The following is a 10,318-nucleotide window of genomic DNA, read 5'->3' on the forward strand; positions in this document are numbered from 1 at the left end:
TTGCAATCATTTGTCAAGTATGAGTAAGTTTATTTGCTGCAGGTAGTCTGACAAGTGATGTTGTAGCTATCATGGTCCAGAAATTATACAGTCATCCCTGAAGAATATCCTGTATTCAAAAGTGTCCCAACCATACAATTGGTCTGATAAAAGATTACCCTAAGAAATCCTTGCCTTTCACATTTCTTTGCAGCAGAAATTCATCATTAGTGCATGAAGGACTCTGGGGCCTTTGATGCATCACACTGCATTATGTGATCCTCACATAGGAGTGTGACCAACCTACAGTGAGGGGGTTTAAAGTCTGAGGTATCTGTTACTCCCCAGTGCATGTCAGTGCTAATTAACTTTTGTTCAGAAGCTGCAAGAGGAAAAAGTCCTTCTTTTTAGCTGAAAAAGAAAAAGAAGAGGAAAGCAGGATGAAGTATGAGTACAGCCCAACTTTCCCCCCCTCCACTATCGTACTTACTGCTCCATTTTATTTTTTCAGATAATGCTGCAGCAGAATGAGTCACTGGCCAAGAACAACTGTTGCCTAATACTACAAAGGCACATACAGAAAAAGAAGGATGGAGAAGGGATTTTCAATTTGTTTCCTAGCTGTGCCACAAATCTTTAATAATGTTTTCATTGATTACATCCTCCTGCTCAGCACTTACACTCACTGAAAATTTACTACAGTCCATAACATATGGGACTCTAACACTGATGAATGATTTACTGTTCTACCAGTTACTTAATTAGAATGAATTATTTATAGACTTTCCTGATGAAAGACCTAATTATCATGATAATCATAATAGCCTAAATCTTCAGCATTTTCTCCTAGCAGGCCTTATTGAAAGAGGCTGTATTTTTTGTTTTGTGAAATAGGAAGCACTGAGACACATTTTGATAGAATTTTGTCAGTACTGTACTTCAAGAGAGTCCAAAAATACATCAGAAAAAGCAGAAGTTGCACATGGTTCAGCCTGTTCCCTCTACTTGAGCAGGTTGGAAGGACAGACAGCTGACTGCACTAGGAAGAAGAAGTAGTTGTGGTGGCTGTAGGAGGAATATGATGGATGAAGAGCAAAGAATGCTGGAAGGGGTGAAAGATGAGCCCCAGTAAATAGCTGCCTTATATAGCCTGTTAGGTTCCCACACAGAAAACTCCCAGGATTATAATGAGCATTAACTTAAAAGGCGCTCATCTTAGGGCCTTGGAGGGGCAGGTAAGGGAGCTCCAGGAGGAGGTTAGCAGGCTGAGGAGGATCAGAGAAGCAGAGGATGAAATTGATGGGTATTTCTTTTCCCTGCAGGGCCAAGCACCAAAGGGAGAAGCACCCTGGGAGATGCTCTCCACAGCAGAATGGCAGAAGGTTCCCCGCAGAGCCAGGGCTGCTAACAGCAGTGCACTACCAGTTTCCCCCAGTCTAGCTGGAGATTAGGTATGAGGCCCTAGTGACACTGGAAGAGGAGGAGGAAGGAGAGGAGGAAACCTCTGGAGAGGAGACCGCACCACACACTGAATTGACTGAAGGAGGCACGTTGACCTGGAAGAAGAGATGCCGAGTGCTTGTCATAGGTGACTCCATCCTGAGACGTACAGAGGGTCCCATCTGTCACCAGGATCCTTTGACACGCAAGGTCTCCTGTCTACCCAGAGCGAGGATTCAGGATGTGACAGAGATGATCCTGGCCATTATCCGGCCCACTGATTACTACCCCATGGTACTAATTCATGTGGACATGAATGATGCGGCCAGGAGAAGCTCAGATCATCTGATGATGGACTACCATACTCTGGGGGGGGTAAGCTGAAGGAGACAGGGGCACAGGTGGTCTTCTCATCTGTCCTTCCAATGAGCAGAAGTGGATGATGCCATGAGACTTGCATCAGAGAGGTCAACTTGCACCTTTGAGAATGGTGTCTAGAGGTGGGCTTTGGCTTCTTGGACCATGACCCATACTTCAAGACAAGAGACATGCTCGGGTGGGATGCGCTTCACCTCTCCCCCAAAGGTAAGTGTATGTTCTCTTTCAGGTTGGCTGATCTCCTCCAGCGGGCTTTAAATTAGGCTCAGTGGGGGAAGTGGAGGATGAGGTTGGAGGGAACCTGAGAACACCAAACCAAGTGTTGCCTACAAGAACATCCCAGCCAAGACTGATGATGAGCACAAGAAATACCTGGGTAAGAGACCTGGATAGTCCTGTGATTAGAGGGGCAGTGCATACACCTTCAGGAGGCCTTAAATGCTTCTACACTAATGCTCATAGTATGGGGAACAAACAGGAGAAATTTGCCCTCCTGCTAGCTAACACAAACCCAGACATAGCGGGGTCCACCAAAACATGGTGGGATCCAAAGAACGATTGGGTGGTGAATATCTAGGGCTATAGGCTGTACAGGAGGGATAGAAAAGGGAGGAAAGGTGGGAGTGTGGCGCTGTACATCAAAGAGCAATACACATCCTCAACAAACAGCACTGTGTCAGAAGAGGGGCAGACTGAAGTGCTCTGGATCTGTATACAAGGGGGTCAGAGGGACAGGGACTTAATGGTGGGAATCTACTACAGACCACCCAACCAGGGAGAAGAGCTAGACCAGGAATTCTCAGGTCAGCTCGCAGAGGCAGTTAAGTCAAAGGATGTGGTCATCATGGGTGGCCTAAACTGTCCGGACTTTTGCTGGGAAGAGCAGTCAGCCAAGTCTGACTGCTCACATAGGTTCCTAGCCATGTTACAGGACCTCCATCTAACGCAGGGGGTGCACAGCCCCACCAGGGGAAATGCCTTGTTAGACCTAGTCCTGGCCACAAGCGATGACCTGGTGAGGGGACTGTGGCTACTTGATCACCTGGGCGTTAGCGATCACTGCCTACTGGAATTCACTATCCAGCGCAAGGTGACAAAGGCCTGCAGTAAGACAGCAGCCCTGGACTTCAGGAGGGCAGATTACACTGAGCTAAGGAGACTAGTTGGGGAGGCACTGAGGTCCCAGGGGGGTGGGGAGTTGGGAGTCCAAGAAGAATGGTCATTCCTGAAGGAGACGATCCTCCAAGCCCAAAGGGTGGCAATCTCAGCATGGATCAAAGGGGGCAAGAGTGGTCAAAAGACCCCATGGCTCACCAAAAGCATCCAGGAACATCACAAAGCTAAGAAGGAGTTGTACACCCAGTGGAAGGGAGGGGCCATCACCAGAGAGGACTATACCTCTGTTGCTCGGGATTGTAGGGGGACTGTTAGGAAAGCCAAGGTGGAGATGGAACTGGGACTACCAACCCGGATCAAGGATAACAAAAAATCCTTTTTTAAATACATAGGGGGTAAAAAGAAGGATCCGGGTAATGTGGGGCCTTTGCAGGACATGCCTGGAGATCTGGTGGTTTCACCAGATGACAAAGCTAACCTATTTAACAATTTCTTTGCTTCCATTTTTCTGAGCAGGGATCAGGTCATACCCCCCACTGGGATCCCTGATGATCCCAGGGGAGGCTCAGCCAGGCCCAGGGTCAGTGAGGACCTAGTCAGGAAACTTCTGGAGGGACTGGACGTGTTCAGATCAGCAGGTCCTGATGATCTCCACCCCAGATTGCTGAAGGAATTAGGAGAGGTCATTGCGGGACCCCTAACATGGCTTATGAGCACTCGTGGCACTCTGGCGAGGTGCCAGAGGGCTGGAAAAGGGCCAATGTGGTTCCCATTTTCAAAAAAGGGAGGAAGGAGGACCCAGAAAATTATAGGCCTGTTAGTCGTACTTCGATCCCGGGGAAGCTCTTTGAGAAAATTATTCAGGCGCACATCTGCGAGGGGCAAGCAGGGGAGTGTATGCTTAGGGGCAAAAAACATGGGTTCATTAGAGGCAGGTCCTGTCAGACCAACCTGGTGGCCTTCTATGACCAGGTCACAAAATCCTTGGACGCAGGTGTCGTGGTGGACGTAGTCTTTCTGGACTTTAGGAAGGCCTTCGATACTGTCTCTCACCCTGTTCTCGTTAAAAAATTGGGAGATTGTGGTGCTGATGCCTACACAGTCAGATGGGTTGCCAGTTGGCTGGAGGGCTGCACCCAGAGAGTGGTGGTGGATGGGTCATTTTCGACCTGGAGGAATGTGGGCAGTGGGGTCCCCCAAGGCTCAGTCCTCAGGCCCGCACTGTTCAACATCTTCATCAGCGACTTGGACGAGGGGGTGAAAATCAAATTTGTGGATGACACTTCTGCTAGCCAACACAAACCCAGACATAGCGGGGTCCACCAAAACATGGTGGGATCCAAAGCACGATTGGGTGGTGAATATCTAGGGCTATAGGCTGTACAGGAGGGATAGAAAAGGGAGGAAAGGTGGGGGTGTGGCGCTCTACATCAAAGAGGAATACACATTACACAAGATGTGAGGAGAAGTGGGCATGCTAGAAGGGAGGGACAGGCTGCAATTGTATCTGGACAGGTTACAGGGGTGGGCGGATGAGAATAAGATGGATTTCAATACTGACAAGTGCAGGGTACTGCACCTAGGGAGAAAGAACAAGCAGCATAGCTACCGGCTGGGGAACTCCCTTCTCATCAGCACAGAGGCAGGAAAGGATCTTGGAGTCATTATAGACTCCAAGATGAACATGGTCTGCCAATGTGGGGACGCAGTCAGGAAGGCTAATTGCACCTTGTCAAACATCCACAGATGCATCTCGAGCAGGTCCAAGGCCGTGATCCTCCCCCTCTATGTGGCACTGGTCAGGCAGCAGCTGGAGTACTGCGTCCAGTTCTGGGCGCCGCACTTCAGGAGGGCTGTGGACAACATGGAGAGGGTCCAGAGGAGGGCCACTCACATGGTCAGGGGGCAGCAGAGTAGGCCCTATGAGGAGAGGATATGAGATCTGAACCTGTTCAGCCTCCACAGAGAAGGCTGAGAGGGGATCTGGTGGCCATCTATAAACTGGCCAAGGGAGACCAGCAGGCAATGGGAGAGTCCCTGTTTCCCTGAGCACTACTGGGAGTAACAAGGAATAACGGCCATAAGTTGACTGAGCGTAGATTCAGGCTAGACATCAGGAGGTGCAACTTCAGTCAGGGCAGCTAGGACCTGGAACCAACTTCCAAGAGAAATGGTGCTTGCTTCTACCCTGGGGGTCTTCAGAAGGAGGCTAGATAGACATCTTGCCAGGGTCGTTTGACCCCAGTACTATTTCCTGCTTATGGCAGGGGGTTGGATTAGATGATCTGCTCAGGTCCCTTCCGACCCTACCAACTACGAAACTTTCACTTCTCTTTCTATCCCCCGCTCCCCCCACCAGAAGGGAAGGGGAGAGCAATGACAGGATGATCTGAGGGTGCTAGAATGATAGGGAATCCTGGACAGCATGAAAGAGGGAGAAGTTCTCCCTGAAATTCATGGCATTGCATCCAATTTCTTTGCAGAGGCCAGAGCTGCTTTGTGCTTCTAGTCACAGCATGACATTGCAAACCTCTTCCTCTTATCAATTCCTGTGCATTCTCCTTTTATAAGAAGGATGGCAAAGTTTTTAGCAACCTTTTAAAGAGTAGCAACTCAGTTTAAATCTGGTGACGTCTATTTGAAGTAAGAGAACAACCCCCCCCCCCGAAAACAACTATTTTCTCTGTAATACTTTGTATTAAATTTGCATTGCAAAATGGTGGCTGCCCCTGAAGGGTAGGTCAATGCTTAGAAAATTTAAGGAGAAGCAATGAGAAAACAAAGCCATTACAACCACATTGTTACATATAGTACAGGAGTTACTGGGTTCATTAGTTTTAATGAGGTAATTAATTAAGATGATATTTCATATTATGTATTCAAGCTCTTATTTGATGGGTGATAAAAGTACAGTAAATTTGCACTGGTTTTGTAAATAAAGGCCTAAAGGGCTGTCACTTTGGCACTTCTTAATAGGAGGCAGATTTTTTCTGGCTGATATAAAAGCTGAAATACTTGATTCATAAAATGAAATAAGCAAGATGGGGTTAGTTTCAGTTACCAAGAAAGCACTTTGAATTCTCATTGATTTGTTTGTACACTGGATCTCATAACTGCCCCTTTAGCAATTTCTTTCCACAGGTCATCCAGTCAGCACAGGCACCACATAAGAGAAACAGTAAAGAGAAAGACTGATGATAGTACGTTCACAAGAGTTGTAGCCAGGCTGAAAAGAGAAGTAATGAAGAAGTAATGAGAATGCAACATCTCATGACACAAGTGAGTTTCTCTCATGTGGTAAAATGTCTGTCTCCTTATTTGTCTCCTTATTTATGCTTTGGGCAACAATGTCGTTTGTTGTTTGCATTGATGTTTGGGCAACAATGTCTTCAGTAACAGTTTTCATCTGAAAGGTTTACTAGGGGGCTCCTATGTTTTGGGCATGTAATATCTACCTTTACATGAATATGGAGGAAATCTGAATAATATTAGACCAACATCTGCCTGCTCCTGGAAGAACATAAGCATATGATACAATAGATTAATTAGAGCCAGAAAGGAAGAACTCAACCTGTCCATGCTGTAAAAGATCACAATTAGTTGGCTTATTGTAACTGATGATGGCTGTGAATTCTAGCTGTTGAAATATCTCACTTAGGCTTATTAGTAATGGTGAGAGCTTTTGCATTGTTTAGATTCGGTTCCATCTGGAACAAACTTTTAATGTTTGGCACATATCCAGAAATGTCAAGTAAGGACATAGTCACAGCTGACTGCTCAGGCTGTAACTAGAGGGCTTGCTATTAACTCACTGCTATTGAGATTGCAAAGGTAAAAATTGCTTTTCACATTAAAATTCAAGCCACAGCAATACAGGAGGAAAATAAACAAAACCTTCCCCCTTACAGAGAACAAAAAGTACCTTATTACATTATTATTATTTGTCTCACTTTGGCTCAAAAAGTGATCACTGTATGAGCTCTTTTTTGTAACCCACCCCAAAAATAACTGCTCAGACTGGAAAATAATTGTTCTGAAATTGTTTCCAAGCCTCCCCCATTTTGTTAGATACTACAAAGGGACAACTATTGTCTTTTTTCTGCTCAACTCTCAGTTTATCTAAAAAAAGAACTATAAATATATCAATATAAGGGAAACAGTAAAACCAAGCATGGCCAAATTCTGCTATCATCTGCTCTGATGCAAACCCATAAGTCTTTCTACTGAAGTCGATGGAGTGACTCTAGAATTACAGAATTATAAAACTGGCATAATTGAAGGCAACACTGCCCTTTATTGTTATTTACACTAGTTGAAATAGTAACAAAAATTGACAAATTTGTATTGACCTGATTGCATGACATAGGTAAAATCTCATTAGTTTTTCTTCATCAAGGTAATGGTGGCAAAGTAGACTTTTGTATTGATCTGTTAAATTTTATAATGATTTTGCAAGCTTTCCAGAAATTATGGAAAAACATATTTTTATTAATGTATTCAGTAAATGCAGTTATGATGTTGTCTTTTGTGCTAGCATGTAAGGGAGAGGGAAATAGTAGGGTCATTATACAAATTATTCAAAGTTTTAGTTATACTGATCCTGGTTTTTTTAAATGAGGATGTATAGCAAGTTTCTCTCTTGGATGAAGTAGCCTTTTTGATATATTTATTTACTATGATACATACCCTCATGTGGCAGCATACATGTATTACATTTATATGAAAAATAGATTGAAATATTTTGGAAAGCCTGTTTCATTTTTGTGCAAAACCAAATGATAACTGAAGATTATGATGCAATGAAAGTAGTGTGGTACTAGAAGAGTCAGCATCCTGGGAAGGTGGACATCCTCTAGTATCCCATTTACTTTGCAGGGCTTGCATAGGGTCTCATTCAGTACAGAGTAAAGTCTGTTAAGTTTTAGCCCCCCAGAGGACATTTGGAAATTATGATATAGTACAATGACATGTACCTACATTGAAAAAATCTCTTTCACAAAGAACAGAGTTCCAGCAGTTAATGTTCTAACTTAAATTGTTTTTACTTAACAGTGAATGAACTACAAATCACCATGAAAGGATAAATAGTAGTTATGTGAGATTTTTATATTCCTTTTAAAAGGCCTGTATGTTTGGACAGTTAGCACTATTGAATACCTCAATAGACTACAGCTTATCCACACATTTGGAACTACTAAAATGTTTATATGGGATGTGTATGCTTCTGGTTTTAACATCTTTGTTCATAAACTCCTTAACATTAGCACTTGGTCCAAAAGTGTGTTAGATACCTGTCCTGAGGAGCTGGCAGTGTAGATTTTAGTGAAAGTGGGGATGAACAAGATTGTAGAAGGGGTCAGATGATTGATTCATGTACTTCTCTTAAAACATTTTGAAAAATCATTTTGCTTGAATGTTAATTAGTTTGTTTACTGCAAGTCTTTCAGCAAAAGCTATTTCATATCAAGTTGTTGGTGGATGGATAAATACATTTTTGGAGAGGGTTCCAGACCCTAGCACCTGCTCAAAAGAAAGAAAGTGATACTTGTGCCAGGAAAGGTGAAGGTGTGTCAAGGCTAAATCTTTAGAAATTTGGGAGGGTAAAGGCATAAACTAACAAAGCAGGTGCTTTTCAGTGCATACTGTTTCTTCTTTGCACCCTTATGCAGAAGGCCCTCAGAGACTATGTGCATCATTTATGTCTCACTTGAGCCCTATTTTGCTGATCTTTGCACAAGGATGAATTTCACTTTCTTCAACTTTCTAATACATTTCATATCTCTGTTTTGGTTGTATTAAGGTTTCTAGTTTTTGACAGACGTGTTTGCCTACAAAATGTAAATATATTAAATGTGGGATCTGTGTGAACACTGTTTTTGCAACTTTGGTCCCATTTCAGATTTCAGTGAACTTAGCTAACCTTAACTTAATGTCAATCCAGAACGTAGCAGGTACATTGCATGGGAAGTGGATGGCCATTCACAATATAAGGTGGTACCTAGGTACGCTATTTGAAGATATCATATGAACATTAGATACTAGATTTGTAATCTTAGGGCATGTCCAGAAATTCAAGCACACGTGCTTACAGCTGCTCAAATAAAAGCGGTGCAAATTTGAGCTGGAGCTTTCTGCCTCAGCACACGTGCCCAGACATGTACTTTGGTCTGGGGCAAATTGTGCCACATGGGGAAAAACAACCCTGCCTGGCTCCTCCTTGATCTGCAGCCAGGGGGACCTACAGCCCAGGGACAGCATCCGTGCTGTCCCCAGCAGTATAAAAAGCTGCCCTGTGCTGTCCCCATCAGTACAAAAACCTCCCCTGTCAAGTAGCTCAGGGCTACTTGCTCTCAGGAGCTTCAGGGGCCCAGCCAATTGGTACCTGGGGACACTACCCCTTGTGCCAGCTGCACTGCTGAAGCAGGCCTGAGAGTTCCCTGCACCCTCTACCCACTGCAGCAGTCTGGCAGTGGGGGCTGCTGCCTGGCTGTGACCTGCTGTGCACCTGCCAGACCCACATGGGGACTGCACAGCCAGTAGAGGCATCTGCCCCTCTGGGCCAGCTGCCAGTGGGCTGTGGCTGCAAAGTTGGCCTTTGTGTGGCACTACTGCCATGTGTGCCCCTGCCTGGTCATCTGGGCAGTTAGCGCATGTCCTTCTGGTCCCATTTGGCCAGGAGGTCAGCCACCTCTAGCTGGGTCCAAGGTGTCAGCTCTGAGCAGGCAGGGCCCTGTCACTGGCCTCCCTAGCAGGAATTCTGGTGTTCCCTATTGGAAAACTGAAAAATCCCTGATTAAAAAATCCCAAAGTCACTCTATAAAATACCTCCAAATCCATGTTCCTCAAGAATTAAAACAAAATACCACTATATATATATATATAGAGAGAGAGAGAAAGAGAGAGAGAGAAAGAGAGAGCGCGCACAATCAGGTGGGCAATGTTTTATTGCTATATCCAGCTCTGGGGCCGGGATTTTGCAGTGGTGATAGTGTGGTCTGGAGCTGGGGCAGAGCTGCGATCCGCTGCCTATGTGCCTCTGCCTAGAGCATGCAGGCAGTGGATTGCAGCTGTGCCCCAGGCCCAGACCAAGCTGTTACTGCTGCAAGATTTTGAGGAAGATACAGATGACCCTATGTTCCCTTCTTTTGTATTTATGTGGTTAATAACATTGATAAGATGCAGGTTGAGAACACAATGGTTTCCCTTTGTAGGTTTATTGTCATTCCCATTTACCCTTAGCCTATTTACATCCTTTAAATTTCACTGTTGTTAAATTCCTCTCCCATCTGCCCCAAACCTCAAGGAATGATTTGTAAATCTGTATATGTAGGAGTATTCTGTCTCTGGACTTTTACGCTACTTGTCATCAAAGAACCTTTTATGAAACTTGGATATAAAGTGGATG

Source organism: Crocodylus siamensis, chromosome 2 (genome assembly GCF_052110815.1).
Source record: "Crocodylus siamensis isolate JL-2025a chromosome 2, ASM5211081v1, whole genome shotgun sequence".
In the NCBI taxonomy this organism is placed as follows: Eukaryota; Metazoa; Chordata; order Crocodylia; family Crocodylidae; genus Crocodylus; species Crocodylus siamensis.